The sequence below is a fragment of the Drosophila obscura genome, unplaced genomic scaffold (assembly GCF_018151105.1).
Source record: "Drosophila obscura isolate BZ-5 IFL unplaced genomic scaffold, ASM1815110v1 contig_13, whole genome shotgun sequence".
In the NCBI taxonomy this organism is placed as follows: Eukaryota; Metazoa; Arthropoda; class Insecta; order Diptera; family Drosophilidae; genus Drosophila; species Drosophila obscura.
Window position 1 is genome coordinate 619,328 of NW_024542713.1, and position 8,035 is coordinate 627,362.

The 8,035-nt window shown below is 37.1% G+C and overlaps 1 long non-coding RNA gene across 1 annotated transcript; it reads left to right on the forward strand.

Annotated features, from left to right (window-relative positions):
- Positions 1-3,228: 3,228 nt before the first annotated feature.
- Positions 3,229-4,037, forward strand: LOC121405024. Its single transcript, XR_005968330.1, has 3 exons — positions 3,229-3,607; positions 3,705-3,800; positions 3,910-4,037. It is a non-coding gene; the product is annotated as an uncharacterized LOC121405024 (long non-coding RNA).
- Positions 4,038-8,035: the final 3,998 nt, after the last annotated feature.

Genomic DNA, 8,035 nt, shown 5'->3' on the forward strand with positions numbered 1-8,035 from the left:
GAGACGTTACTTTTAAGAGATGTTACATATGGTCTCTTTGCTCATTGTGCTGCCATGGGCCGGCGCTTAGCCGAACATACTCCCCCCGTTGAAGAGCACGGATCTTTAACGTCCTTATTTTGCAGCACTGTTGTTGTCTTCAGCACCGTCTTCAGTACCGCTACTCCGGACTTTATTTCTGACCCTATGCTGGGTCGAGCGAGGGGCCACTTCAGATGAGCTACCTGAAAATAGAGAAGCAAAAAGTGGAGCTGCCTTGAGAGACGGAGAAACCTCTCCTGCAACTATCCATCCCAGTTTGGTCTCCTGAAGACGTGGCAGTCCAGTTCCCAACTTGATATTGCCAGGGCATAGAAGCTCGAAGAACAGAGCCGCTCCAATCAGAATATCAACTGGCTGGGGCTGGTGAAACTTCTGATCCGCCAGAGGTATGTTGGAGGGCATGTTCCAGCGATTAATGTCGTGGATACCGTTGGGTTGGTTACCCGTAATGGTTGGAGCAATAAGTGCCGTAATGGTCGCGGCATAGTTGGACGCGTATGATTCCAGTTGGATATCGACGCAGCATCCTTCGGATATGGCACACGAATCGCCTAGACCAGAAACGGAAACTTCCGACTCTTTCTTCTGTAGCTGCAACTGTTGAGCCAGACGAGAAGTGACGAAATGCACCTGCGATCCAGAATCGAGCAGGGCACGGCAAGGAATCAACATCCCGGAGCGACTCCTTACGCTGATTATGGCAGTGGGCAAAATCACAGCGTCCCGTCGATGACTCTGGGCCAAGAGCGACGTGGCTGACGATGTTACGGCATGTTCAGCGACAGAGGGTATCGCGGGAATTCGTAGAGTCGATGTTGATTTGACGAGTTGAGGCAGAATGGCTTGAGAAGTGTAGGACGAAGACTCGAAATGAAGTAGTGTGTGATGCTTAGCACCACATACTCGGCAGGATCGTGACCGACATTCACCTTGCTGATGGCCTGATCGGAGGCAGTTGGTGCATAGGGATAGCTTATTAGCTTCCTGGAGCCGAAGTCGAGGAGAAAGGTTGCTGAATTGAGAACATCGATATATCGAATGTCCGGTGTCGCCGCAGAGCGCGCAGGCAATCGGCTTGAAGGTAGTTGCAACTAGGCAGTGTTTCCGATTGCTATTAGTGTACATTTCCTTAGCGTGCTCCTGAGTCTCCAACCTCTGGCATCTCTGCTCCAGAAAAGCGGTAAATTGCTGGCTTGTGGGTATGCTATCCATTGACGAGCATTCCTCCCACTTGGCTTGTGTGGCGCTGTCCACTTTCTGTAGCAGGATATGTATCAGAATGCAGTCAGCTATCTGGTCCTTTGTCCCCATACTCTGCAAGGCCCGCAGATTGGCATTTACAGTATCTGACAATGACCGGAGCTGGGACACAGACGAGGTCTCAATACGCTGCACACCCAAAATGTCGGTGACATGTGCCTGAAATATTAAACGCTTGTTATTGAATCGTTTATTAAGAAGGTCTAGGGCGATGGGATAGCTGGCGTGGCTGAATTCTAGCGAAGAGATTGTGTCTAGAGCAGGTCCACATTCGTTAGGTCAGAATCCTTGTCAATTATGGAGGCAAACATGCCCCAAAACGCAGCATATTTCGCGTAGCCCCCGCTGAATTCGGGAAGCTTTAATTCCGGAAGGCGAGGCCGACTCTGCACTATGACTGTAGCTGGGGCCTCTCCAACATGATCCGTCCGCATTGTTGAGCATGGGAGCATTGTGGGCTGCCGCTTGTTCAACTCGCGCTTCAAACGAATTTCCAGCATGACCACGCATTCGTCAAACTCCTCCCTCAAGGGACTGCCAATCTCATCGAGATCAATCCTCTCCAGGGCATTATGGTGCTCGTTGAACGAAGCGACCAGATCCGCTAGCAACTTTAGTCGCACATTTAACTCCTCCTCACTGAGTTCCCCAATCCTCTCCTTGCCGACGGCAGTTTCCATTCTCCGTGCTGCTCCTACCATGGATTGCACCTTGCGCTTGTTGAATGCAGCTTCCGAATCGACGAACAAAGGTGAGGGGGGAGAGATTGAAGGGGTGCTATTAGAAGCCATCGTGTATGCTCAGTAGAAAGCTGGGTTTAGAGTCACTGAGCGAGTGTAGAGGTTAACAGCCGGTGAATAACCTCGAGCAGTTTTACATGAACTGTACAATCGATCGCAGCGCTCAAAACACACGGTCTTGCAGTTTTACAGATCAGCAGCGTGAGCTAACAGTTTGAAACGCACTAAACTTGTGCATCCGACAACAACAAAGGCATGCACACTGAGAGCACGAAACCGAAACGAAACAGCAGCAAGCAAGCAGACCGCAAAGCAGATGACGCGAGAACCGTTTCTGTTGCTTGTGCACATACGACAAACCGAAAAAAACCGTGGTTCAAAGCCAATTTATCCAACGAAAATGTTATGTTTTTTGTGATAAAATTTAACAAGTTTATGTTTCTATCACGTCGGGGTCACCAAATGTTGAGCTACTGAGCTTCTTCAGTAGCGTTGTATTGCGATATTATTAAAAAGGCGATGATTGTTCAGTTAATGTATTCACAGTTTATTGTACTTAAGTTAATATATATGTTTTATCCAAAACTAGCGAAAGGTGTGCGGATTTGATAACGAGAGTTAACGATGGGTCGATTGAAGACGCGGGGGCCGGTTCAAGACTGTTGAAGTTGTTAGATTTATGTAAGGTTTAGTTTAGAACTCTGTGGCAGGCAGGTCACTGTGCCAGACAGCAAAACGTTTAACGACGGTGATGATCGAATCTGAAGTGTCTTCTGCTTTCTCTGACGAGCCTCCCCCACAGCGGCTGTCGAACGCCGACAGAGAGCAAAGCACCAGACAGAGCATAAGCAAAGCAAACAAAACAGTAATAAAGAGAGACGTTACTTTTAAGAGATGTTACATGGGCCGGCGCTTAGCCGAACAGGCTCCCTTGTTTATACCGCCCTTGTTTTCCCCCGCCAAAACCATAAGAATTTGTTCTTTAAAGTATTATCTATCTAAATCTAAACAAAAACTTATACTTTCTAGTGAGAATAATTAGTTTTAAAGAAAACAAAAACAAAAAAAAGTAATTTGTTGAGACTCAAGTAGAAAGACTCACTAGAAAGTATAAGTTTTTGTTTAGATTTAGATAGATAATACTTTAAAGTTAGAGTAGAAGTGAAAGAAACAAATTTTTATCGCATTTCTGTATACTTTTTGAGCACATTTGTACTGGGGAAACAAGTGTCCGATTATACTATGGAGCCACTGTATGTAGTTGTTTTTGCCTTTTTGCGGCTCACAGCCACTGTAAACTGAATTTGAATTTAGTCCGGTTGAAATATCTTGGTATTATATAGTTTTGGCAATAGGCAGTGACATGACTTAATGTTTGGCTGACAATGTGAACACATGTACAATTTGAAATTAAAAACTTTTTGTATATTTTAAAAAATTTAGAAACTGGAATAACGTATCGAAGCTTAAAATATCTCTCAGCTGATGATATTCGTGATGCTCTCCCCAATATTGGTTTTAGGGCTGAATTTAGAGTGAAATTATTCACTTGGAAAAAGAAAGAGGTACACTTATTTTTTTGTGTACATATTATATTATAATATAATATATGTACATAAGTAATTATAATTTGCTAATTTATTTTCCTTATTTGTTCTTTAGTTTAATTTTGACGACGAAACATTGTCCGCTAATTCAAAAGTTGTATCTTGGATTCAAAAAAGTTCTCCTTCGAACTCGTTTTCAGCTGGTTTAATGGTAAGTGCTTATAATTGCTTAATTATTTGTTTTATCCATATTTTTGTATTTAATTTTAATTGTTCGTTCTTTTTAATTTAATTAAATTTTTTTTAATTTTTAATTTCAGATTGGAATGTAGTCGTTGAAAAATGGTCACAAACATTTGATTTGCGTCGTAAGAACTTACAGAATTTGGACGCTACAGAATTTCTAAAACAATGTCCAAAATATTCAGAAAGCTAAGCTCCAGATTTGGCGAGAGTCTTACTTAGAAAAAACAATTTGTTTTTGTTTATCTTTTTGATTTGTATTTTTATGCATAATTTATTCTCTATTTAATTATATCCAGAAAAGGGACTGCACTTCGAAGCCAAGCATAAATCCAGCATGACAAAATTGATATAAGTGAGAAAATTGAATATAAAGGGACTATATACAAGAAAGATTATTTTTTAGCATGTAAAACTAACACCATATTAAAGGTATTTAAATCAATCTTATATTTTACTGAAAATGACGAAATATTTGTGATTTGCTGCGAAATGGATGTTTATAAATATGACCCACATTATCAAGCTTATGAAATAAGAGATCCCAAATCTAATTCTAATCTAATCGTTAATATTGCAGAATTTACAACATATCCAATGCATTTATATACTCAAAGCAACTCTAAAAACTATTTAATTTATAACACCCTATGAATAAATTTTAAGATTCTCATGTACATATATGTAATAAATAATTAAACAAATATAAAACGTACAATGGAAAATTTTTATTTTTGTGGGAAAAAACATTTAGGATGTATGAAAACATATAATAAATATGAATCATATTGAAATTAAATATGAATCATATTGATATTAAATATGAATAATATTTAAATTAAATATGAAATATATTCAATTTTAATATGTAAAATATTTGATTCAAATATGAAATATATTTAAATTAAATATGTAAACTATTTAATTCAAATACAAACTATATTGAATTTAAATATGAACCATATTTAAATTAACTATGAGACATATTTAAATTCAATATGCAATATATTCGATTTTAATATGAAATGTGTTTAAATTAAATATGAAATGTATTCAAATTCAATATGAGAAATACTTAAATTAAATATGAAACATATTAAATTTAAAAACGAAAAATATTAAATTTAAATATGAAAAATATTAAATTTAAGTATGAAACATATTAAATTTAAAAATGAAAAATATTAAATTTAAATATGAAACATATTAAATTAAAATATGAAACATATTAAATTTAAATATGAAACATATTAAATTTAAATATGAAACATATTAAATTTAAATATGAAACATATTAAATTTAAGTATGAAACATATAAAATTTAAATATGAAATATATTAAATTTAAATATCAAATATATTAAATTTAAATATTTCCATATTAAAATCAAAATTTAAGTGAAAAATATTCAATTTTAATACAACCGTGCTTGGATGGAAATCAATGGCATAAATATTAAAATCGAATACAAAATATTAAAATTTCAGGGCTTTTTTCTATCGGTGTAGTGATTTCACCGATGGCTTATATGTATAAGCCAGGAGTGAAATCACTCGGGACATGCCACGAGTGATTTCACTGGGGAAACTTCCGAAAATGTCCTATATGAAATCACTCGTGACTCATTCGAAATATCCCATATGAAATCACTCGTGACTCTTTTGAAATGTCCTATATGAAATCACCTGTGAGACTTCCCATTAAATTTAACGGAATTTCACGGATAATTTCATAAGTGAAAGCAACCCAAAAATTTCTTTAAACACTTCATTCAAATAAAAGTAAATATATTTATTTTACACAGATTTTCTAGATTTTTCATTGATTTAATTATTTTTAATTATCTGTAGGGCCTTAAAGGCTAGCAACGTAAACAAATTGTTATTCTTCTTGCCTGAACCAGTGGGTCCTGGAGCAATAAAAGAAAACAATGGTTTTAAAAAAAAAAATGTGTTTATATCCGATTTAATCGATTAAATCGATGTTTGTGTCTAAAAGATCGAAAAAAATCGATTCTGCGAAAATCGATTTTTTTCCCAGCCCTATACCAAGCACCAGCCGACATTGCAAGACCCGTCGATGCATTCTTTGAATTAGAGGACATGTTTTGGATCATAAACCTGGCCATAAACATATGAGCAGTTGCTATCTGGCGTTACGTTACATTCGTACGACAAAATGTTGAAAAAAATAGTCAAAAATCTGAAATTTGGAAGAAAGATTATCCTCGTTGAATATACTTTAGTTAGACCTATATTCACCACAAAAATGGAAATAATCGAACGTACGGTTTTAAAGATATAAGCCAAAGTATGACCTAAAATTGCGTTACATAAAACAGAAGTGGTTTTCGAGGTTTGGGTAAAAAAATGGCAAAACTCTGCGAATTGGATAGGGCTAGGTTTTAGGATGAAAGTTAATGAAATTATATGTCAATAAAGTAACATAGTTACCTTTCAATAAATTTAGAAAGAATAGCGTAGAATAACGAAACTACACGAAGTCTTGCAATTATATAAGGTGGTCTCGTCGGCAGCAGCAGGCCCTTAACAATACTTACAATAAGTGCGAGTGAAAGGGCTCAGCACAGTAAGTTTGAGTGAAATAACAATAGAGCGTGTTGATTAACCTTAGATGGACCATGGGGTTTAAAGTTGCCTGTTATAATACGAAGAGTTGATGTTTTTTTATAATTTGAGACTCGGTCTCCTGCCTTGCAAGGAAACACCGACAGGAACGACGGCAACAACATCCCCGAGAAAAACAACAACGTCAACCACGACAAGGATTTCATCATAGACGACGACGGCAATTATTTAATTTTTTTATTTTATTTTATTATTATTATAATTAATTTTCTTTTTTTTCATTTCTTTTTTATCTTTTTTCAGTTTTATTTTTCGTTGTTTTTTACTTTTTCTTATTTTTATTATTTTTTGTATTATATTTTAGTAAAGAAAATATTAAATAAATCAAATTAAAAAAAATTTTATAGTTTTTGTATTTATGGGTTAATCTCGCATTCTTTTAGAACGCTCTTTCATGCATGCACGCATGCATGCTGCATACCTTCTCAAGGAACGGTTCTTGATACATTCTAGGGATGGGATAAGGAATGATTGCATTGGAACAGTTCCAGAACGGTTCTTAATAGGTTCCTATGGAACGATTCTCGATGCATGCCAATTATGTGTTCTGTAATGCTTCTTTCGGAAAGTACAACTGGAAGCGAAACCCGAGAGTTTCACGAAGTTGAAATTACAACAACCACCAGTTCCCAATGCGTTCTAAAGGAACGGTTCCTACCTACTTCCAAATGTACCGGTGCTGGCGTGTTTCGCCCTGTGTAATTTGGAAACCAAAACGTCATGTATAAATCACTGGTGCTTGCAGGAAAAAGAACCGCTCTAGAAGTGCTTCTTGGAAGGTATAAAGTCCGACTGGGTCGGCAGCTAAAAATTATTCTATGCATAAGATCATATATTTTGGAGTGTTACACGTACACAAATACATGCTTGCTGTCCGTCGGCTCGCGTCAAGTCATGAGCCGAACGCGATCGGCCCCAGAGCCGAAGACCTGGGAACGTATGCTGAAAATTCAGCTGCACCACTTTTTTTGTGTGAACTGGCACATCTATATTAGGCTGGGCCAAAAAACTTTTTTGGTTTTGGTTTTTTGGTTTGCTCCATAGAACATAGAACACAACAAAACTTTCTAAAAATTTCTAAAAACTTTCTAAAATGTTGCCGTTTGCTGTAACTTGGATCCCGTGGCTGTATTAATTTACAATATTTTCCTATATTCGGTGGCTCCCAGAATTAGAATCAATGCAGAAACTCCACAGGACAATCACCGTAGAAAATGGCAGAGCAAATTTCAGAGCACATGCCAGATAGAGGTGGAGAAACATCGATGCATCGATGTTTTTAAATTTTTTGGAAACATCGATGTTTTATGGCGACTATCGATGTTTTTGCAAGGTAAGGGAAGCGCAGAAGGTATGTGTAAAAATATATTTATAAATTTAATTATAAACTGTATTTAGATGTTTTCAGGTATTCAACTTGTGGTGTAGGCAACGTCGGTGGATGTGTGGCAACATCGTGCGAGTCCGAAAGGTCTTTCAACAAGGCTGGACAGATCATATCGGACCGTCGCACCAGACTTAAAGTTGATGTCGTAGCTAAACTCATGTATCAGT